Source organism: Pleurodeles waltl, chromosome 5 (genome assembly GCF_031143425.1).
Source record: "Pleurodeles waltl isolate 20211129_DDA chromosome 5, aPleWal1.hap1.20221129, whole genome shotgun sequence".
NCBI classification, from domain to species: Eukaryota; Metazoa; Chordata; class Amphibia; order Caudata; family Salamandridae; genus Pleurodeles; species Pleurodeles waltl.
The window spans coordinates 2,081,033-2,106,486 of record NC_090444.1 but is presented as its reverse complement, the minus strand read 5'-3'; positions in this window follow the sequence as shown (position 1 = coordinate 2,106,486).

Genomic DNA, 25,454 nt, shown 5'->3' with positions numbered 1-25,454 from the left:
CGGAGCCATGGTAGGAATTTTGGTCCCTGGTGTCTTCGGCCTCTCGCGCAGGGCACTGGCAATCTTCGGATGCTTTACCGGGGGTGGGCTGGCCGTGCCTTGGCTCCTCACTGAACTGGCTGCCCTTGAGAGTGGGGGACTCCAAAGTCCATGGCAAACTGTCTTTACTGGTCCCGCTTTTGTGGTGACTGAGGTGCTGACTGGTGTCCTATGAGATGGACGGGGTGGGGGAGTTGTTGGAAAGAGGTCAAGTTTTGAAAGGAAAAGCAATTTAGGAAGAGAGGGAAGGGTAGGTGTAGTGGGTATGGGAGTGGAGGAAGAGGTTGTGGTTGTAGGAGTTTTCAGTCTGGTGTCTTTGGGTGCAGGTGCTTGGGCTGGATGCTGTCGTGAGGTGGATGGCTGTTGGGTGGGTGGCTGCCTGTGTTTGTGTAGCTTGGAAGAGGGGGTCACAGACACAGTGGGAGAGGACACAGGGGACGTGTAAATGGTAGTGGGGGTGGTGACTGCACGTGTGCAGGGTGTTCTGGTGGGTGTGGTGGTGATGGACGTAGTGGCTGAAGATGTTGTGCATGCAGGTGTGAGTGGAGACGTCACAGGGAGGGAGGAGGGAGACGAGGAGGAGGGGGACACAGTGGAGGCAGTGGGTGTTGGTATGTCTGCATGTGGATGTTGCTTGTGTGAATGCTTGTGTGATGTGTGGTGCTTATGTCTGGATGAGCTTCCCTTGGGTGTTGAGGTGTGTGCAGGCTGGTCTGATGGTGTGTCTGGGATAGGCAGAGGTACAGGGGATTGCGTATGGGTGGAGGAAGTTGGAGGGGGGAGGCTAGAGACAGGGACAATTGCTGCCATCAGTGCTGAGGCCAGAGCGTTGAACGATCGCTGATGGGCAGCCTGACCAGAATAAATGCCCTCCAGGTATGCATTGCTCTGGTGCACCTCCCTTTCTACACCCTGGATGGCATTCAAAAGGATAGACAATGATCGTCCTCAGGAGGTCAATGACCTCCTCACTGAGGGCAGCAGGGGTGACTGGGGCAGGGCCTGAGGTGCCTGGGGCGAAGGAGACGCCGAGGGGCTGCTGGGAGGGCGGTGCTGGTGCGCTGGGTGGCGACTGTACCTGTTGTTGCGGGGGACACGGATGTTGCCGCCACCACAAGGGAGCTCCCTTCAGAGGACGAGTCGCTGTCACTAATGTCTGCACGAGTCCCCGCTGTGGAGCTCCCCTCGCCCTCCGTCCCACTGGTGTATTCGGACTCCGTTGCATGGCCCTCCAGGGCCATGTGGGATGCAGCTCCCTCGTGCTCCGATGCCACTTCTCCTCCGCCTGATGATGCTAATGCACACATGAACAGGAAGACCACAAAAAAGGGGGGAGGGGGAGAAATAAAGACATGTTGAGTGCATGCATTGGCGACACCATTGGCGGAGAGGACAGACACAGAAGCCCCCTGCACTACGCCGCGCACTTGGGGTCGACTACGCAATCCGTGGGACATGGCCTACAAGCCTATGGACGACAACTGCACACATAGATGACACAGGGCCATGGATACCTGTACTTGGCACCCTACAGAGGTGGGGAGCGGGGGCACTGGGCCATGCCTTACGGAGGGGCCTAGCCTACAGAAATCGCCCTGGCCTAGCGATACCCACAGCCCTCCTCCCCCACCCAGACACCTCCACTGCACGCAAAGTCACCAGGATTGGAGTGTACTCACCCCCTTGTGTCTGCTGTGATGTCCTCACGCGCCCATCCAAATCGGGGTAGGCCACCGCCAGGATCCGGGACATCAGGGGGGTCAAAGTACGACTGGCACCCCTCCCACGTTAGGAGGCCATCCCCAGCTGAGCCTCCGCCGTCTTCCTGCTCCAGCGTCGGATGTCCTCCCATCTCTTCCGACAGTGGGTGCCCCGTCTGTTGTGGACCCCCAAGGTCCGGACGTCCTTGGCGATGGCACGCCAAATATCAATTTTCTGGTGGGCGCTGACCTATGTGACATGTACAAGGAGAGAAGTATAATCATCACCTTCTGCATGCTCCATGTGAGTGGCCCCCCATCCCCACCTTTGCCATGTGGCACATGCTCTCATCTGTCGTTTGATGCATGCCTCAATCGCTCCCCTCCCCACCATCTTTCATCCACCCCACTCAACACAGGCATTGCCCACAAAGCATGGTCCCAGTGTACTTACCTGTTGGTCTGGAGGACCGTAGAGTAGCGCATACTGGGGGAGGACCCCATCCACAAGTTTCTCCAACTCCTCCGCAGTGAAGGCAGGGGCCCTTTCCCCAGTCGCATGAGCCATTGTCTCTTCCAGACCGAGGTCACAGCAGCACTTGCAGTGTAGGTCCTCTCCTGTGGAAGATCAGGTATCGAGTGATTAAGCAGATAGAAAATGGCGGTCACGCCCGCGGCGGTGCGTACCACGGCGGTGCCTACCGCCGGCGCACATCGTCATTGGCTCCTGAAACCCATAGGGTTCAATGTTAACCAATGCTGCTTTGCGCCGCCGTCTTCGACCGCCTACCGCCACGGTGTGCCACGCCAGCGCATTGACCTCACATCCCATTGTCGCACTTCACAGGTCAGGCAGCCGCCTTTTCAAGGGCCCACATGGCTTAATTTCTACTGCGTCACACATACCTAGGCCTTGCATCGACACTCATTCAAGCCATACAATGCATTGGGAATCGTGTTATGTGCAAGCTGTGGGAACGTACCTGTGGGTTGATTGACTCTGTGCTCGTTGTTGTCCTTCATAGGCACCATCCGCTGGGACATGCGAGGAGATGGAGGAATCTTCCCTTGTACAGACCGCCGGTGGACCTTTCGACAATGGAGGAAAGACATGCCATACTGACATACAGGCTTGACCGAGCCACTATACAGGAACTGTGTGCCCAGCTGGAGCCAGACCTGATGTCACCCATCCGCCAACCAACAGGGATCCCCCCTCTAGTGCAGGTTCTGTCAGTACTCCATTTCTTTGCAAGTGGGTCTTTTCAAACAACAGTGGCCATATCATCAGGGATGTCCCAGCCCATGTTTTCCAAGGTGTTGTCCAGAGTGTTTTCTGCCCTGCTCAAACACATGCGGAGCTAGATCGTGTTCCCTGAGGTGGGGGATTTGCCTACAGTAAAGGGTGATTTCTATGCCCTTGGACATATTCCCAACATCATTGGTGCCATTGATGGGACACATGTTGCTTTGGTCCCCCCCAGCAGGAGTGAACAGGTGTACAGGAACAGGAAGAGTTATCATTCCATGAATGTCCAGATCGTCTGTTTGGCAGACCAGTACATCTCCCATGTTAATGCCAAGTTCTCTGGGTCAGTGCATGACGCTTACATCATGCGGAATAGCAGCATCCCTTACGTGATGGGTCAACTCCAGAGGCACCGGGTGTGGCTATTAGGGGACTCTGGTTACCCCAACCTGTCCTGGCTACTGACTCCAGTGAGGAATCCCAGGACAAGGGCCGAGGAACGGTACAATGAGGCACATGGGCGTACTAGGAGGGTGATAGAGCGGACCTTCAGCCTCCTGAAGGCCAGGTTCAGGTGCCTCCATATGACAGGTGGATCCCTAATGTACTCACCAAAGAAGGTGTGCCAGATCATCGTGACCTGCTGTATGCTTCACAACCTGGCCTTGCGATGACAGGTGGCTTTTCTGCAGGAGGATGGTCCAGATGGTGGTGTTGTAGCAGATGTGGAGCCTGTGGAGAGTGAAGAGGAGGAAGGCGAAGAGGACGACATAGAGAACAGGAACACAGTAATACAGCAGTATTTTCAATGACACACAGGTAAGATTCCAACCCGTCATCTTACATATACTTAACCCCTACTACCTCTCTACTGTCTGAATATTTTCCCCCTGTGTATGGTAACTGAGTTGTGACTTTCCCTTCCGATTTCAGAGATGTGGGCCCCACTGCGTGACATCTGCTTTGTTTCCCCATGGACTACAGCTGTGTGAAAGTGGTATGCTGGCATCACAATGTAAATGAACATTTTGGCACGGTCATGTCTAATACATTTGTTCAAAATCACAGCCAGACTCCAGATTTTTGTGTGCAATAAGTGTGTTTATTACAGTGCTCTAAATTGGTGGGTGGTTGCAAATCGGTGAGGGGTGATGGTGGAGGAGTGTCCATGGCAGAGTCCAGACTATCAGTATCACAGGTGCATTGTCCAAATGCCTGTGGAAAGTGGTGCAGGGGCAGTTTAAGGTTGGACAGGGTGTCAATGTGGGACAGTGGGATGACAATCATGGAGGTATCCTTTGCTGGCGGGGGTCTTGGCATCTTACTCTGTCTTCTTCCTGGATCTCAGGGCCCGCTTGCGGGGTGGTTCTCCTTCTGCAGGGGGTGGGGTTCTGGTGGCCTGTTGGTCTTGTGTCGGGGCCTCCTGTCCACTAGCGTCGGCGGAGGTGGTAGGAAGTTCTTGGTCCATGCTAGTGACAGGGGCCCTTTGTGGTGCCACAGTGTCCCGCAATGTGGTGACTACCTGATTCAGAGCCACTACGATGGTGCCCATGGCGGAACTGATGTTTCTTAGTTCCTCCCTGAACCCCATATACTGTTGCTCCTGCAGAAGCTGGAGCTCCTGAAACCTGTCCAGGACCGTCGCCATCGTCTCCTGGGAGTGGTGGTAGGCTCCCATGATGGAGGTGAGGGCCTCGTGGAGAGTGGGTTCCCTGGGCCTGTCCCCCCCCCTGTCGCACAGCAGCCCTCCCAGTTCCCCTGTTTCCCTGGGCCTCTGTCCCCTGGACCGTGTGCCCACTGCCACTGCCCCCAGGTCCCTGTTGTTGTTGGGGTGGTGGGTTAGCCTGGGTGCCCTGTAGTGGTGGACACACCGCTGATTGACGTGTCCTGGGGACAGAGGTATGGGCCCGCTGGGTGGGTGCTGTGCTGGTGTTCCCAGAGGGGGGAAGGTCTGCTGTGGCCTGTGGCTGTCTGAGGGGAACCGACTGTCCCGAGGTCCCCGATGAGCCGGGTGGTCATCTAGATCCAGGTCGACAGAGGTGCTGTCATCACTGTGGGCCTCTTCTGGGGGTGGAGTGGACATTTGTGGACCCTCCTGCGCGGTGACCTGGCGTTCGGGACCTGCAAGGGTATAAAAGTATGGTTATTGTTTTTATGTGTGCCATAGCGTGCAATGGGTGGGTGCCCGTGTACCCCAGTGCTGGCATTCCCTTGTGGGGGCTGTTGTGACGGTGGTTTGTGGGGGGGGGATGGGTATGTGCAGTGAGCAGGCTTTGGTGATGGGTGTCCATGCTTTGTGGACGCATGCAGGGCTTGGTGTTGGGATGGGTGGGTTGTGATGGTGAGACATTTGCAAGGAGTAGGTGTGATGGGGGTGAGGGTGAGGGTGGGGGTATGAGTTGGCATGCTGGTGGGGTGGGGGGGATGAAGTAGTTTAGATGAGACTTACCAGAGTCCATTCCTCCAGATACTCCTGCGAGGCCCTCAGGATGCAGGATCGCCAAGACCTGCTCCTCCCATGTTGTAAATTCTGGGGGAGGAGGTGGGGGTCCGCCGCCAGTCCGCTGCGCCGCGATGTTGTGCCTGGATACCATGGAACGCACCTTCCCCCGTAGGTCGTTCCACTGCTTCCTGATGTCGTCCCTATTTCTTGGGTGCTGTCCCACAGCGTTGACCCTGTCCACTATTCTGCTCCATAGCTCCATCTTCCTGGCAATGGTGGTGTGCTGCACCTGTGTCCCGAAGAGCTGTGGCTCTACCCGTACAATTTCCTCCACCATGACCCGGAGTTCAGCCTCCGAAAACCTGGGGTGTCTTTGATGTGCCATGGGGTGGTGTGGATGATGTGTGGGGTGGATTGTGTGGTGCTAAGTGTGGTGATGTGTATTGTTGTGTTGTGTGAAGTGCGTGCAAATATTGCTGGGTGACAGTGAATTGGGCGTCTGGGTGCTTGGATCTCTTTTCTCTGTGCGTGTTCACGAATCTCTAGGAGTGGGGGTTTGTGGGTGATGTGGGTGTGTGTTTTATATTGTATTGGGTGTGTGGGAGTGTTGTTTGTATGTGTATCAGGTGTGTGTATTTTGAATTGTCCAATGTGGCGGTGTTTTGGAGCTGTGTGTGTATTTCGAGCGCAGTGGTGTGTACCGCCAATTGAATACTGCGGTTGAAAGACCGCCGCGTGGATTCGTGGGTCATGATGGCATGGGCGTATTTCTGTTGGCGTGACGGTGGAGGTTTGGTCATCGCCAGTTTCTCGCTGACCTTTGGTGTGGCGGACTTTTGTGGATGTCTGTATTTTGGCGGTTTGCATGTTGTGGGTCAGAATGACCGTGGCGGTTTACCGCGGCCGCGGCGGTGTTATGGCGGTCTTCTGCACGGCGGTAAGCGCCTTTTACCGCCGAGGTTGGAATGACCCCCTATATGTTTGGAGGAGCAGTCAATACCATCATTTGTCCCCTCAGTCCTATTACAAGGCAACTAATTGGAAGTGTTTGGAGATAAAGGGTCATTTGACACAGGCTACATGCTAAGTTGAAGCTCATCTTCCTGTAGATATAATTTCGATTTCACAATAGAAGAAACAGGTAAGGACACAAATCTAAAATATTATAAAATATTAAGGCAATGGGAAACTGCCAAATGGGCTCCAGGAGTTTCCACAGTTCGAGGTTCTTTCCCCCTCATCCTCTCTTGTAGCACAAGAGTCAAACTTTAGTATAAATACAATAACAGATTTAATCACAGCTTTTCTAATGTACATCTTCCATACCTGAGATCAGAAAAGTGAAAATATTATTGTTTGGCGGTTACAAGACAATCTTTCATTGTAAAAACCAAGTGCTACAAAGGAGCTTTTCCACTTGTGGGCACTGTTATGAAGGACTTCCACCAAATCAGAATTCTTCAGACGTTGACAGGTGTGGAGATTTGACTGGTATGTGACACAGGGACATTGGGACTTGAAGTCTCCACAAACAAATCATTCATTCATCCACCATGGGGTAGCAAGAAGTGCTCTATACAGGAGGCTGCATGGTTTGTAGTGGGTACCAAAGGTACTTACACCTTATACCAGGTCCAGTTATCCCTTACTAGTGAAATGTAGTCAGTGTCTAGAAGCCAGACTCTCTAGGGGTAGTGTGGATGAGCAACCAACGCCTAACAATGAGAAAAGGAAAGCTCATGCAATACCACTGTAGTCATAGAGTACTCACACACATGAAAGAAAATACTCAGTGTTACAAAAATAAAGATACTTTATTTTGGTAACACAAATGACAAAAATACCACAGAGACTATTCTCTCTTAGGAGGCAAGTAATACACAAATTAAATACACTTGTACGCAGAAACAGCTGTAACAACAGTTAGAAAACAGTGCAAATAGTGAAAATTACAATAGTTAGAAATGGGCCTAGGGGGAACACAAACCATATACTAAGAAAGTGGAATGCGAAAGTCGGTTTCCCACCTAGGCAAGTGTAGTGTGTAGAGGGGCGCTGGGAGTATTAGAAAACACCAACGGTAAGTAATAGAACCCACCCCAGAGCCCTGAAAAGCAGAAGTAAATCACAGTAACTTTCCTATAACACACAAGAACAAGAAGATTATGCAAGAACGACAAGAGACTGCAAGACACCAACAATGGATACCTGGACCTGAAGATCTGTGGCAGAAAGGGCCAAGTCCAAGAAACGCTGAAGATTCCAGGGAGAACAGGGGCCCCTGCTGACCCAGATGAAGATGCAAAAGAGGAACCACCAGTGAGGAACAACAGTCAGTATTGCATCCAGGAAGACAGATGCGGGTTACTGGTTGGTGCAGAAGATGTCCCACGCCAGATGGATGAACGCAGTCTGGTTTGCGTTGCTGGATTCCTCCAACAAGCCTTGGCACATGCAGTTAGTGGAAAATGGCGCTGCCCGGGACCAGGAGGGACCTGGAGGACTCTACCCAGGAGAGGGAGTCAGAAGGGGTTCTCAGCAACTCAGAGAGCCCTCAGAAGACCATGCAGCATGTACAGGAGTCCTACAGCATGGGGCAAAGAAGGAGCAAATGGAGGCCCATACAGCACTACACAAAGGGATCAGACGTGGCTGGAGAACCACTGAGGAAGCTGTGCGTAACAGGAAGTAGTGATGGGGGCCGGTGCTGCACGGTGCACAAAGAACTTCGTGGAAGGATGCCAACAAGCCTTGGCAAATGCAAAACATGCGGTGCAAGGGGGTACTGTCTTGCCTGGGGAGGCAAGTTCTTACCTCCACCAAAGCTGGACGTTAGGACCATCTGGACCACTTCAGTCCACCACCCATGTTGCTGGATCCAGGCACGTCGTCAGGAGAGGGGACCCACACCACCGGTCGTCACTGCAGAGGGGTGCCTGCTGAAGCAGGGAAGCGACTCCTTCACTTTAAGGGAGATCCCTTCATTCTTCTGGTGCAGGCTGAAGACAGGAAGTCAGACAGTTGCAATTGCTGTCAGGCGCTGAAGATACAATGTTGCAGAAGGCTTCTTTGCTTCTTTGTTGCAGTTTTTTAGAGTTCCTGGAGGGTCCAGATGCAGTTTCTTCCGTAAGAATGTGAAGTAAATGATGCAGAGAATGCAGAGGATTCCTGCTGGAGTCTTGCAATCTGAATCTGAAGAACCACCCAAGAGAGAGACCCTAAATCACCCTGAAAGGGGGATTGGTCAGCTAAACAGGTAAGCACCAATCAGGGGAGGGCTCTGACATCACCTGCTGGCACTGGCCACTTGGATGCTCCCAGAGTGCCCTGCCAACTTCAAACCCAGGGACCCTCTGGAGGAGCCCTGAGCAGCACCACCCCTGGGGTGGTGATGGACAGGGGAGTGGTCGCTCCCCTTTCCTTTGTCCAGTTTCATGCCAGAGCAGGAAGTGGGGGTCCCTGAGCTGGTGTAGATTGGATTATGCAAATAGGGCACCATCTGTGCCCTTCAAAGCTTTTCCAGAGGCTCTGGAGGGCTACCCCTCCTATGCCTGTAACTCCTATTTCCAAAGGGAGAGGTTGTAACACTCCTCTCCCAAAGGAAATCCTTTGTTGTGCCTTCTTGGGTTCGAGCTGCTTGAGCAACAGGAGGGAAGAAACCTGTCTGTGAGGTGGCAGCAGGTGTGGCTGCCTGGAAAACCTCAGAAGGCTGTAATGTCAGTACTGGGGGTCCTCCAAGGAGCCCCCAGAAGTCATGAAATCATATAATGCATTGGGGTATGATTGCAACATGTTTGATACCAAACATGGCCATATTTGGAGTTACCAATGTGGAGCTGGACATAACGTCCCCCTGGCAATGGGCTTCTGCTCCCTCCTCCTCCAGGCACAGAAGTACTTCTGACCCCACCCCCCCAAAGGGGCAGATTGTAGGTTCTGACCTCCAATCATCCCTCCTTGGGAGGCAGAAAGCCCACTAGACATCAGGGATTCCTTAAAAAGGCCATAAATTGTTGGGGCGACCCACCCAGGCATGGGCCAAGTCCCACCCAACGATATACCCCAAGTAGTTTTTCAACTTCTGTTGGGAGTAGATGGAAGAAGTTTTCACTCTATTGTGTCCCCTGCAGGGGCAGAAAGCCCACTGGACCACAATGGACTATATTTGGAGGAGGGGAGTGACTCTCCTGGCAATGGGCTTGTGAACCCCTCCTCCCCTGGGCCCAATTGTCTTTCTGCTCCCCAGGGGGCAGAAAGCCCACTAAACAATATGCAAAAAGTGAGGTAGCATTTTTATCAGGACAAGTGAGAGAACACTGGGTAGTAGAAACTTTGTGGATTTCTGCTCATTCTGGACGTTTTTACGTCACAGAAATGCAAGGAAAATGTGCAATTGTAGGTTTGAGATTTGCAGGGCATTGTGGGTCAGAAAACATTGTGGGATTAATGCAAGGCATGCCCCTCTGGACCCCCCTGGATGCCTAGTTTTCAGAACTGTCTGGGTTTGGTAGGTTTGTCTGGGTGGCTGTAGATCACTGGCCAAAAACAACACTACTCTAATTGCCACATCAGATCAGATTTGTGCAGGAAATGTTGAGAGGACCTGTGGGAGCATAGAATACTAGAGTATTTATTATTTCCAATTCAATTTTTCTGCATTTGTGCCTTAGATTACATTTTGAAAAATACCCCCTAAATCATATGCTCGTATAGGTACCCACAAATTCAGAGATGTACAACGAACCACTGCTCCTAAACTCGATATCTTGTACCAATTTCAGAAGTGGATTGGACGATACTCAGTACACAATGAGAAATCGTTGTACTGTCAGCTCAGTTGTTGGCTCTAGATATCTTGGGTTCTTGGAGCACCTGCAGACCCTATATATCCCCACAACCAAAAGTGTCTACTGAACGTAATGGTACATTGCTTTTGTAAATCGACCACTGTGACAAAAACTTAGAGATTAAATATTGTCACAAATGGCTGTTTGTTACTACTTATTTTCAATATTGCTTTATTTTGAACAGTTAATTTTTGGGGGAAAACCTTGAGGAATTTACACATATGTCCCCTTGCTGAGAAAAATGCCAAAAGTGGGGCGAGAATTTTTTTTTTTTCATTCACCTTACTGAAACACTTTTATCCCAAAAAAACAAAAATGTAGCTATATGTTGGCTATTTTTTTGGCCCTCTCCGGGAGAATCCACAAACCCTGTGAAACATTAGAATCAGCTGGATATTGGAAAAAAGGACACAAATTTGGTGTGGACAGCTTGTTTGAAAAAAGCGTTATGGGGTCCTAAGCGCTTGCTACCCTGCATAGGTATTAAAAGACCTAGGAGTGGGACGGGAGCGATTAGCAGTGAAAGGTTTAAACTTCTTTTAAAGAAAATTCACAATTTCCTCCAATTTTTGGAAAGGTGTTTTTAGATAAAGTGACCATGAACGCGAGCACCAGCTGCTGATATAGCATACGTGGCAGAAGAAGGAACCTGGCATGAAGTCTCTAATAACACATTCAGCATCCCTGAATTCAGATAATTCTTGGCACAAGAGATGTTTGCGCAGTTACAACAGCGATGGCGCACAGTACAGCCCTGGCATAACATGACTCCACGTAGGCAGAGCCCCAGAAGACCTTTTGTTTACGTGATTCAAACCGACTCTTGATGAAGAGCAGACCTGGCACACAGAGCGGGGTTTGTTCATCCAATGGTGGGGCACATAGAATGCCCCGGGCGCCGGAGGCTGCCTGGCACACAGAGCAGCTTTGGTCCCGAAACTCACAAACCTTGAAGGAGCACTGCTGGTGAACAGAGCAGCCTCTGGTGCCTGTCTCAGAGGGGAGCTTGGAACAAACTTGGCCCATCATCCACAGGGCATTTCTAAAGCCCTACTGGATACCACTACTTTTAATGTAGAAACACCAGTCATGGCGCCCACACCTTTGTCTGCTGCTTGTGTAGCAAATTACTACAACTACCAGGATTCATGGGACACGGCACTGCACCTGCTGCCCTAATGGTAGCTTCGCCACTGGACTCATGAGTCAACTCTTAGGAAGTATCACAACCACAAGAGTAGCTCTGACCGAAGAACACCTTTGGCACATGAGAGGTGATGGATCATGGTCTGCCCAAACAAAACAACCAACAACCAACCTATGCACACGAGCAATATGGCACATGTGGTCAATTCAGCTAGCACATTAATAGCCCTGGCATGAAGGAGGAACAGCACAGACAAATGAGCAACCCTGGCACTGTGCAGACAGGGAACCAACCAGTAAGATTCTTCACAGAGTTAAGTACTTACTGCTCAGTTGCTTTGTTGTGTGATCTTTTGCAGTGGTGTTATGGTGTGATTTTCACTGGAACTGGTCATTGCCACCATACACGTTATATTTTGAAGGGAACTTACAACTCATTGCTACAAAAAAGGAATTGTGGAATTGGTTGTAAGTCCCACAACCTTAAAGCATCACTTTGAAACCTATTGACTTTTGGAGGATGTACTTTAAAATATTGAGTTTTCATATCAGCACACGAAAAAGTGAAATCCAGAATATCATTACCACCCTATCATCATAGAAAGAAGATAAGTAGAAAAGTGGGATACATTTCATCAACCTCAATAGTAGGCATGGTTTGCATAATGCGAGACGTGGACATGCCCCAGAAGTCCTTCCCAGGTAGTGATCTCACTTCCAGCCAATGTGACCTATGACTCCTGAACCTGGCCCTGCAAATTAAGGGCCTGATTTAGATCTTGGCGGTAATGATCCAGCTGTGGTTTTCCATCTGAAATCTTGTCTGCCACCTTGGCCTTCCGCCTGCCCTATTTTGATGTTGGCGGTCCCATAAGTGAAAGACTGCCTGAGTCCTGCTGACCCCAGCAAGAATCTTCACACGCTTCGATGGTGCCAATGAAAATAGTGTGTGGCAACGGGACTCCAGCCACCCTTTCCGCAGGGGAGATTACGATGTGCATAGCCAACTGTGGCAGTGTTACATCCACACCTGAGGCGTGGATTGGAAGAGAAATAAGTTAAAAACTTAACTTTTTCCCATTTCCAATTCCATTCACCACTGGATAAGACCTACCGTTGCTGCTGCCAGTAGACCAACAAGGACACTGCACATGAGCGCGGGATCACTGCAGTCATAAACATGCCACAGTCATTTTTTGAAAATACCTGTGACATGCATATGTCAGGGACACATTAGTGTCAGAGATTAAGGGGGGCACACTGGTACAGACACATACAAAAAAACACATACACAATTGTTAGTATTCATTGCCAAATGAATGCTGGCACCACAATAACAATGGCATCACACCTGTCACCACTTCCATATGTGCACATTGCAAGGGAACCTGTACCTGTGATATTTTCATACCAGTTGTGTATGTGCATCAGTATGTGTATGTGTGTGAGATTGGATTGAGTGGTTGTGGTAGAGGAAGCTAGAGTGGGTGATATGGTTTTGTCTGTATGTGTGCCACTTATATATGGGTCTGATTTTGTGTATATTTGGTTGTGTGTTGTGTTACTTTGTGCAACATATAGGTGAGTGTTGTGTGGTGGTCATTGTTGCGATGCGTGTAGTTGTGCTTTTGTGTGAGTGTTTGTGTAAATGGATATGTAGTTGTGTTGGTTCTTGTGGTTGTCTTGTATGAGTGTGTAGTTTCAATAGTGTTCGTGTGCTGTGTCCAGGATTTATGGCAATGTGTAATTTTGTCATGTACATGTTGTGTTGTGGTGGAATGGCTAGGGACAATAGTGTTTATGTAGTGTGTTGTGTAGTGTGTTTTGTAGTGTGTTATGCAGGTGGACACATATAGCTAAGCTACAGTGTGTGTGTTTCACTTACCTCTATTCCATGGACACTGCCATTGTACAATGTACCTTGGCTCTTGTGATGGGCTCCCTCCGCCAGCAATATGCCGCCAGTACACCGCCTGCAGAACTGTAACATCCTGAAGCATAAGAAGATCAGTCCGTCATGGTGGTCAGCCGGAATACATCTAAGCATGGCGGTTGGAACACTGTCAACTTGATGGAGTTCTCGGGTCCACCGCCATGGTGGATCAGTGGTAATACCACCAAGATTTAAATCAGTCCCTAAGGCCCTCATTATGACAGAGGTGGTAAAAAACACCCACTGCCGCGGCTATGGCTGCCAAAAGACCGTCGCCACGGTTACCAGCTGTCCGCCATATTATGACAGTAGCGGGAATTCTGCCAGAATTCCGGCTGCAGTCATGGCGGCAGATGGCAGTAAGGTGGTGTTGCTGCCAGCAGCAGCACCACGCCAGTAGACCGCCGCAGACAGTATCATCACCCATGATACGGCCTGGCGGTGTCCTGCTGGCGGATGCTGCTGCTGGCAGCATTGCCCCATCCGGTCTCCTGCTGGAAGACCCCCTGAAATCAGGTTAGTTGGGTACTCCGACAGGGGAGGGAGGTGGGGGGGTGTTGTGTGTGTGTTTGGGGGTGTGTGTGTATGTTTGTGTGTGCGTGAATGCAGGTGAGCGTTGTGTGTTGTATGTGTGTGCATGTTTGGGGGTGTGAGTGCGTGTATTGTGTGTTGTGTGACTGAGTGTGTGCTTGTATGTATGTCAGTGTGTTTGGATGTGTGTGTGAATGGATGTATGCATGGTTGGGTGCATGTATGTATGAGTGTGTGTGATGGTGCGTGTGTATTAGGGGGTGGGTCTGGAGAGGGAGGGGGGTGGGGGGAAATCTGGGGAGGGGGAGTGGGGCAGGGAAGACCCCTATCAGTGACAGGGAAGGAATTCCCTGTCACTGACAGTGCCTATTGCCATGGTTTTTGTGGCAGTAAGGTTGGCATGAAAAGCATGGCGGTAGGCAGGGTCATAATCACGCGGGCGGGTTAGTGACGGCTGCCTGACTGGAGAATGAAGTCTCCAGCCCGGTGGCTGTTATTGCCGTGGAGGATGGAGTGATACATTGGCGGTTTGGCTTGAGCCAAACCGCCAATGTCATATTGTGGGGAAAAGTACTGCCAGTCTGTTGGCAGTACTTTTCCCCATAAAACAGCCGTCCGCCAAGGTGGTAATGAGGGCCTAAGTCTACAATAGCCACTGAGACAGAAATTATGTTGCTCCTGCACAATCCCCGCCCTGATAGTGACTTCACTTCCAGGCTATGTGACGAGGAAGTGATGTCACTCATGGCGCCTCACCAAGAAGTCCAGCTGACATCACCCATGGCTCCCTACCCGAAAACCCTGCTCTGGAAATAACACTTTCTATGAGGGTTGACCCTGAAGTAATATCCTTGAAATGACATCACTCATAGCACATATGACCAGGAGGTTGCATTGTAGAAAGTGAGTTTTATTTTACCTAAAGGTAGATATAAATGGAGGTCTTCAGACAGTCCCAGCTAAAGCCTGTGTCGCTGCATGAAGGAGATCAGCCTGAACTATGAGGATAGTCAGCTACCATGAGAAAAAAAATGCTTTCTGCCTGTGGCGTGAATACTATTGATAATTAAATTGATTTATGCCATCATTCACACACAAATAGGAGGGCCAGTGTAGATTGATAGACTTGCAGGAGTTGACTCTCAATCTAAGTAATAACATACACAAAACAAGCACCTGGGTCTTTAAGAAAAAGGGAACAACAGGAAAAGGAAAGGGGTAAGAGAACCTAGCTGAAAGGAGCTATTATTTTTTAAGGACGATTTCCCTCACCCTCCAAAGATGGCCTGTTTCATCATCAGGAATCTCCTCGCACCATGACGGCTGATCAAGGTGGGGGCTACAACTCCCTCACCATGAAGGAGGAGCTCTGCGTCTGTTTTAAAGAGAGATGGTAGGTCTCTGTGGTGAGCTATAAAGCTAGTGAGGTACACAGAGTGTGCATGTGATAGTGGTTATAACTGACTACAGAGTGCACCAGCAACTTTATTAGTGCATACCTGGGCCAGGGTTAAAACAAATGGACATGTAGGAGGTCATTTTCCCGGTTTCAATGTGTCACACCAGAAGGTCAACATGTTTCTGCCATTTTACCCTCAACAGAGGTGTGTTGGCATTCTTCAGGACCTATGAATAAAAGTACTAGCGCTCACAATGATGTGCCCATAGGAAGAACCCTATAACTGTTTGGTGTGGCACATTGAATTAGGACTAATAAATTGATGGTGTTCCTGCTCTGTCCGTTTGTTTTAACCTTGACCCAGGTTTGCACTACTAAAGTTGCTTGTGCACCCTGTAGTCAGTTTTAACTACTAGCACCTGCACACTGTGCACACTTTTATCTCAGCACCAGAACCTATCACCTCTCTTTATAAAATCTGCAGAGCTCATCCTTCACGGTGAGGGAGTTGAAGCCCGTACTGTGATCAGCTGTCATAGTGTGAGGAGATTCCCGGTAATCAAGCACGCCACCTTTGGTGGGTGAAGGAAATCATCCTTAAAACAGAGTATCAGCTAGGTTCTGTTTCCCTGTTCCCCTGTTCCTTTCCCTGTTTTTCCATTCTTGCTTAAAGACTCAGGTTTTCATTTTATGGGGAGTCGATTGATGTCACTATCTCGAGATGAGGAGTTGCAGCACCCGATATTTAAAGATCCTGGTCATTATCTCATAGGGTATGAGGAAGAACTCTGCCAGCTGTTATCAACCACAAGGATGCGTGATGTGCCCCAGCAGATTTCATCTACTCAGGCTGGCAGAAGCAGTGATGCCTCGGATAACGAAAACCCATCTGAAAACAACTTTGCTGATATGGATATTGTGAATGAATCTACAAATGTTCCTAGCTCGTGTATGAAGATGCAGGGTTTATGGATGAAGATATTCTTGTTGCTACTCTCACATGGAGCCGGAAGTTACATTTTCATTGCTTATGCTGTTCAAAACAGAATGAAAGTTGTGCTACCCAAAGCAGATAAAGGTGTAAGAACTGTGTTTATTTTGATGATATTGGTGATTTTGAAAAATAAGCCCAGGGTAGACCATTCAATGAAATTTGGCAAGTTAAGAGCTTTACAGCCACTGTTGTAAATGCCTGTCTAAAGGGTGATTCTAGAAGGAGGTTGTTTAGCCCCAGAAGGCTGTATCACAAAATTGCTTTGCCTAGGTATCAAGGTCACTTTTTTTACACTCTTAAAATTTAAGACAATTTACACAATGACCATCCACAATCTGACTCTTAGACATGGCTACATATGGCTATATATGCATTGCAAAATTTCTATACGTGCTTCTTAATAAAAGAATAGCAGAACTGCAACTGGTTACTATGAAGTATTTGATGTTTTGTGTTCCATCAGATAAAACACATTGTAATAGCCTATTGTGCATTGCCACCATCTGCGTAAACAATTGGTTACCTACATGGACTACTATTGGCTTTTGTACAAGTACCATATAAATGGATTGACATTACCACTAACGATCTGAGTGCAAGATTCCGTAGAACATTTGATTGGAAGTTATTGCAATAATAATGGATAAATACTACTTGATCTTGAAATCTATGAACTATTAAATGCCGCAAGAGGACTATGCATAAAACATTATAGGCACAAATAGGGACAGCCTATTTTATGCCATTAACAATATAAACCAAAAAGTAGCAAAACTGGTGACTTTACGTCAATGCATCTATTAACAGCGCATGGATAAATGTACAAAATGTCCTGCTCAATACAAAATGAGAGGCATGGGTGACAGGCAGTTAGCATACTGAAACATTCCCTCATGTCTGCAGGTTTTAAATTTGCAAAATGTAAAACCCTCTGTTTCTGATTATTAATTTTTCAATTCTTTTTTAATAAAGTGATCTTACACAAAACACCTGTTTTTCATTTTATGGATTGCACATGTCTGTAACATGGCTTATGGAAGATGGAAGTTTTGGAAGTGCTGAAACTCTGTTCAGAAGGGTCAAGGCTGAAAAAGAACCAGTTTGAACTTTAGAGAACTTTGGTGAAGGAGTGACTATCTGGGGAAGATACATATTCTCTACTGAATCCTGCATGGAAGTGGTTTGGGAGAAGATTCACAGTTGTGGTGACTATAGACTATCAATGGCAGGCTGATATAATTTGATATAAAAAATGTACTAACTCATAATAATGGTGCACAAGATATATTGACTATAATGTTCTATCCAAGTATGTTTTTGTGGATCCCCTAAACGACAACACTAGTCAAAGTGTTACTGCCCCCTTTAGATACAAATTTAGCAAAGGCCAAACACCTCAAAAGCAACAAATGGATGCTGGAAAAGAATTTCTGAACAAGCAGGTTCAGAGATTATTAAGAGAACACTTAATTCATCATTTTTTTATGCACACTGAAGTGAAAGCAGTGGTAACAGATTGTTTTAATAGAACTTTAAAATCTAAAATATGCAGGTATTTCACAGCTTACAACACCTTCTGATATATGGATGTATTATAGTAATTTGTAGATGTTTGTAGCACTAGATACCTTAGATCCATCAAGACTACACCTGATTCTGCATCACAGCAGAATACTCTAGATGTATGGAGGATAGTGTACGTCGATCATTCAGGATGAGGGTAAAGAAATACGTTCTGAAAGAAGGCAATCACATTTGGATGTGTAAGCTGAAAGATGCATTTATGAAAGTTCATCAGCAGAATTTTAGTGATGGAAGAAATATAGGGGAGAAGGTTGAGCCTAAAGAAGATGTTTATATTAGTCACTTGCAAGATCATGATGGCAAAGATGTTCAAGGGCCTTTAAAAGGGAGGAGTTACAAAACGTCCTGGATGATCCACATAGGGTAGGGTGTACAGGGTAAAAAATGTTTTAAAATGATAATGTAAAAGTGCAAAGAATCAAGCTTTGGACAAAGCCGGGAATTGCCCAGGAAATTTAACAGTTGGGTGGAGGCTTGATCTCAAAAGGACCTCAGAATGAAAACATCTTGATGAGCTAAAAATATGGTGGCCTCATCCTTTAATATCACCTCACCTTCAAAGGCTTAACCAGATAAGTTCCCCAATAATGGGATCTCTAATTTTACCATGAAACTGGCTAAACCTATCAATTTAAAAGCAGATTGGGGTTGCATTCACAAAAATTCTGTACCCGCAAACCTAGAGAACCTTTACTAGGGACATGGCTACATTTACAGTGAAGAAGCAGCAGCTGCTAGAATCACTCTGTTGTGTAGCCATTTTAGTTATAGCTCCATGCACGTTAGTTTAATACACTAGGCCGCTCTGCACTTTAACCTAGATATATTTCATTCGGCTTCGCATTGTTATTTTTACAATAACCAGTTTTACGGTCTTGTTTTAATTTCTTCTATCTAACAGTTTTTGCTTATCCTAGCACTGTGTTCTCAAACAAGACATTCTTGATCACTCTGTGCTTCATTCAAGGCAACAGTTTGGTACGTTGCTGGTGAACGTGGTAGAAGTTTAGGCTCCAACATTCGTATAAAATACACATCCTTACTGTAGAATAATGCACACAGGATCCAGGTATCATTTTAATATTTATTGGCATAGAACAAGATACGTCTGGCTCTCATCCCCGTCCACCGTTGAATAGCCTTCCTCACTCCCCGCATTCCATTCCTATTCCCATTACGTCTTCCCCATTCCAAAGCCTCCCACATTCCTTAAAGCGATGCCCCCAACATTAATTAATAGAATACAAAACATTTCCCCCTTAACAAAATAAAAACATATAAAATAAACAACCTAAAAAAAATACCAAGTATCCTAACTATAGAAATAAGAACATGGTGCACTATAATATAGATATTCACACAAAATCGGACAACCGTGAAGACCTTTGTCTAGTACGGCCTTCAAATTTCACTCTTGAGGCTATGGAATCCTCTTCCACACTCTCACCCATACTACTCCCTTCGTTACTCTCCCAGCCTCCATTGTACTCAGAATTTTCACACTCAACAACCGTACCTCTCGCACCATGCTCCCTCACATCCTCACAAACAGGTTCCACTGATCTCTCATTCATTAAAGATCCTGAAATCGTAAGATCGCCACATACTGCATCACCATGTTCAGGAGAGCACTTTGCCAGTCTATTAACATTCCAAACGCTGCCATCTTGTGTAATCACCTTCTCATTAAACACTTTTATGATCCTCATGGCTTTTCCAAACTTAGGCATACCTTTTCTTATCAGCCCTGGTTTCCTTACTGTAACCCAATCACCTACAACTAATGTCGGCTCTTTCACCTTCCACTTTCTATCATACGACTCCTTACTTTTTTCTTGTTTTACCTTCACACGATCTTTAATTTTCCCAAGATCAAGTCCATCAGATCCTTTACCACGTTTTTTTTTTAAACCACCAGGGACAAAGTTTGGACACAGGATCTCTACCTCTTAATAGTCTAAATGGACTAACATCTGTAGTGCTATGGGGAGTGATACGGTAATACCATAACTTTTCTCTCACTTTCTCCTTCCAAGATCCTCCAAAACTCCGTGCCCAACCGATGCACTCCTTTAGGACATGATTAAATCTCTCAACTTGACCATTCTCTTGTGGTTCATATAACAAAGTGGTTACATGCTTGATGTTGCAGTACTTGAGGAAGCTCTGCATCTCCTTCGATACCAGTTGAACTCCATTATCTGATACTAGAATCTCAGGGTACCCTTCCTTAGCAAATACCTCTTTAAGAAATTCAATGACAACAGCCAATGTGACCTGTGGTACCAACTTTACTTCTGGCCACTTGGAATGATAATCCACTAACACCAAGGCAAACCTAGCTTCATGAGGCAAAAATGGGAAGGGACCCGAAATATCAAATCCCAATTTTTGCCATGGAGAATCGGGCCACGGAACTGGACGCAAAGGTGCAGGCACAGTCTTCAACATTTTTTCAGCATTCACACATACACTATACTCCCTAACCGTCCTCTCCGCCATTTTATACATCCCTGGTCACCAGAAGGAGGTACATATCAATCTTTTCATGGATGACATACCCGGATGACCAGCGTGAGCCAAACTCAAAATTACAGATTGCATGCCTGTAGCCGGACGTCCGTCGACGCCGGACCCAGTACGGCCATAGGGGCCGTAAGAGCATACCCCTGGGGCACTCAAGAGAGCCTCGGAGGCATGATGTAAGATGCAGAATGCATCTTGCCGGGAAGAGAAAAGAATGACGGCCAAAAGACAGAGACGCACAGCAAGACGGGAGAAACGCGGAGCAGAGAAGCCAGAACCCAGGCCCTGAGGACCAACGGGACCAAGTCCGACGCGAGAGAAACAGAGCAAGAGGAGGAGAGAACCCACAGGGCGCCTCCCGCCCCCACCGAAGTGAAGTCGGGAGACCGCGGAACAGCCGGCCACGTCCCCGGAGGGGCGTGGCCCTTACAGGTACGTTCGTACCGAGATTGGGGATTCCTACCCGAGTGGCTCAGGGGATCGAGGGAGCAAAGAGGGAATACGGGGAGGATAGCGGGGAGGTCCTGCCAGGAAGGGGAAACCCTATAAAATCAGGGAACCCTTATTAACCATATTCCCCCCCCAACCTCACGGGGAAACCCAGGGAAGAGAAAAGAAAGTAAAAGAGAGAGAGAGAGAACACAACCGGAGAAAGAAACAAGACAGCTCACGGGAAGGCGACGCTCACCATTGGAGTGAAAAGTATCCCAACACAACCCTCACGCATACCTATCCTCACACCCCTATTAACCCTATATAGATCCTACTTTACCTATATACTTACATGTTTTCCGTTCTCCTTTTCTTTTGGGGAATCTGGGCGACATCCATACGGGAAAAGACCGGACCTCTTCCCAAGTCAGGATCAGACCCCAGCAGGACCAGGTCAAGAACCCTGAAAGAGAACAAGGAGTTGAACGACCCTAACAAGACTTTAGCCTGTAGGAAAAGAGAAAGGACTAAATTCAACCTTAATTAAGAATAAACAAATCACTTATCCCCTCAAACCGGCGCCTATCTAGTTATTCCAATATCTCTCCCACAGGAGATAAAGAACCCATTACAGTGGTGTCAGAAGTGGGATATTGGAATAGGCGCTAACTAGATTGAGACCATGGAGGGTACTCCCACGATAGCAGACATGATGCAGCAATTAGCTGAGGGACAAAGACACCTGCAAATCGTGTGGGAGGAAAGGCAGAAAGAAGCAAAAGTGGAGAGGGAGGCACTCCAAAGCGCCCTCAAAAGTCAGGCCACTATCATGGCCAATAATCAATTGGTACATGAGAATGCACTAAAAGCCCTCACAGATACTATTGCGGCCACCCGGGTACATCCAAACGTGCCCAGCTCTGTCTTACAGAGGTATCAGGAAGGTGAAGATCCGGATGCCTTTTTTACCAACTTTGAGCGCGTTGCCACTTCTGCCACCTGGCCTCAGGATAGATGGGGTCAGTACATCGCTCCTTTATTAACAGGGACTCTCCAAGCAGCTTATCAAGCGGTAAACCCGGACGGCACAACACCCTATCAGGACATTAAAAAGAGTATCCTGGAACGGGTGGGCTTTGACACAGAACATTACCGGGTCCGGTTTAGGAAAGACAAGTGGGGACCCTCCGAGAATCCCAGGGCGCTATACTTTCGGATTAAAGATTTGGGTCTCAAATGGCTAGGACCCATTGGAACTAACAGGGAAGATATTATTGAAGTTGTCCTCTTGGAGCAATATCTAGACGCCCTACCCACCAATACCCGCAACTGGATCAAACAACAACCAAGCCCTGATACGAACACCACCATTGAGTTAGCCTGTGCCTTTCACCGCTCCCTCGAGTTCAAGACACCCCTCACACACACACCGCCCAACCCCATCCGACAGAACCTCGGACAACCCTCGTCCCTGGGGCGAAGAACAGCAGAGGACCCCGGAAAACCACGTGGACCTGAGAGGCCATACGTACAACAACCCCAATGCTTTAGTTGTGGGGAGTGAGGCCATATTGCCAGGGTTTGTCCCCTGAAATCTGAGAAACCAGAACCTATGGAAATAGGAGTTACTAGGGGGAGAGTCTTCTTTACAGGGGGAAAAGAAACCCAATACAAGGAACTTTTTATCAATGGGAGATTAACGGTGGCCCTCATCGACTCCGGGTGCAGTCAGTCCGTAATTAGGGCAGATTTAATAGATAGCCATACCTTTACTCCGGGACTTACTGTATCCATTTGTTGTATACATGGGGAAACAAGAGAATATCCCCTAATCTGGGCTACCCTTTCATGGGAAGGAAAAGAGACCCCCATAAGGATGGGGGTGGTTGAACGACTGGTTGAGGAAGCCATCATAGGAACCAATTTCAAAGACTTTTCGGTACTTCTAGATAGTACAAGGAACACAGAGGACATGAGTGCCTGGTGGAGGAGCGCTCCCTTCTCTAACCTGCAAATACAACCTCCGGCTGTTCGATACAAACCTAATAGAAGAGAGAAAAGAGAAGCAAGGAAATCCTATGTACAAGGAAGCTCGAGCCACAATAGGGTAATTACACAGGTCCATACCCTTACTGGTCTTCCCCCCTTCCGCAGTTGTCAAAGAGAAGATCCGAGTTTGGTCAATGCCTGGAAACATGCCCGACCCCGAACCCTCAACGACAAGGGTCCGTCTTTTACGATAGTTAATAATCTATTATATCGGATCACTGGCAATAATAGAGAAGAAAAGAAACAGCTACTAGTTCCCGAACCTTATAGGCAGCAGGTACTACACCTAGCCCACAGTCAGCCGGGGGGTGGTCACTATGGGAGGGAGAAAACGGAAGAGTACCTGTTAAGGAAATTCTACTGGCCCGGGGTCTTTTCACAGATTAGAAAATTCTGTCAGCAATGCCCTAAATGTCAATTGATCGATCCTGGCCCAAAGAAAAGGGCCCCATTACAGCCCCTTCCCATTATTGACACACCTTTTTCAAGAATAGGAATGGACATTGTAGGTCCTCTCCTACCTTCTTCTAAAGGCTACCGTTATATACTCGTATTGGTAGAATATGCCACCAGATACGCCGAGGCCATCCCCATCACCAGTATTAACACCAAGAGTGTTGCCAATGCCATGATAGGGTTCTTTTCCCGAATAGGTTTTCCCCGAGAAATTTTAACAGACCAAGGTACCCAGTTCATGTCCAATTTGATGGCACAGATATGTCAACTTCTGTGGATCAAACAATTAAGGACTGGGGTTTATTATCCACAAACGGATGAGTTGGTGGAGAGATATAACCGCACCCTGAAAACTCTCTTAAAGAAATCGATTTCAGAGTCAGGTAAGGACTGGGATAGGAAACTCCCATTAGTGTTATACGCCATCAGGACACATGAACAAGCTTCTACGGGCCATAGTCCCTTTGAATTGTTGTTCGGCCGACAGCCTAGGACGCTATTAGACATGGCAGCAGAATTATGGGAGGAGGAGGAGGATGGGGAAAAGTCCCTATTGGAATACACCAGTGACTTAAAATCCCGCTTACAAACAGTATGGGAAAACGTAAGGGAACATATGGAGAGGGCCCAAGATAAGCAAAAGCGATATTACGATAGGAATACTCAAATGCGGACCTTTACAAAAGGAGACAGGGTGTTAGTGCTTCTTCCCAGTTCCGACAACAAATTGTTGGCAAAATGGCAGGGACCATATAAAGTGATAGGAGTGGTAACCCCTGTTACCTATAATGTCCAACTCACGGCTAATCCCAAAAGGTCTCAGATCTTTCATGTCAATCTGCTAAAAAAATGGGAAGAACCTATGGGAGGCCCGACCATTGGATGTTTAGTTAATACGGTTAAGGAACTGGAAATAGGATGGTGTCCCACTGACCACCGTACAGAAAACGAGATACCCCAGATAACTACAGAAATTTCATTGCAACAGAACAAACAGTTACCCCGACTCCTCAACGGTCATACCCATGTGTTCTCACCAATACCGGGTAGAACCAAGTTGATACAACATCAAATCATAACTCAACCTGGTAAGGTAGTCCGGTTACGTCCCTATCGTATCCCCGAAGCTAGTAAGGTTCTGGTAGAAAATGAAATAGAGAAGATGTTAGACCTGGGTATTACAGAACCTTATCAAAGCCCCTGGTGTTCTCCGGTGGTATTAGTGCCAAAGCCAGATGGGTCCATACGTTTTTGTATTGATTTCATACAAGTCAATACCGTATCCCAATTCGATACGTATCCCCTCCCAAGGGTAGACGAACTCCTAGAGAAATTGGGAAAAGCTAAATACATGTCTACCCTAGATTTGACCAAAGGCTACTGGTAGATTCCTTTAGCACAAGAGGATAAAGAAAAAACAGCCTTCTCTACTCCCTCAGGCCTATATAATTTTAATGTTCTCCCTTTTGGGTTACATGGGGCTCCCGCCACCTTTCAGCGTCTCATAGATACCATCCTACGACCTCATACCAGATATGCAGCGCCTATCTGGATGACATCGTTATCTATAGCGAGACTTGGGATGACCATTTGTCCCATTTAACCAAGATACTTACAGCCCTACAACAGGCAGGGCTGACAGCCAATCCCTCCAAAAGCCGACTAGCGTTTAATGAAATCTCCTACCTTGGATATTATATAGGGAGAGGTATCATTAAACCCCAAATGAATAAAGTAGAGGCCATTCTACACGTAAAAACACCCACTACAAAAAAAGAGATCCGTTCATTTCTAGGCCTAGTAGGATACTATCGGAGATTTATACCACACTACTCCACCTTGGCCGCTTCCCTGACAGATCTCCTGAAGAAAGGTCAGCCCAAAAATATTGCAAGTCTCAACCCAGCACAGTCCCATAGCTACCACACCTTACAGAGGTGTCTTACTACCCAACCGGTTTTAAAGTGTCCTGAGTTTGATCTTCCGTTCCACCTGCAAACGGATGCCTCCGACGTGGGTCTGGGGGCTGTACTGTTTCAGAAGGATAGGAATGACGTAAGCCACCCAGTAGTCTTTATTAGTCGTAAGCTTTTTCCCTGAGAACAGAAATATCCAATAATTGAACG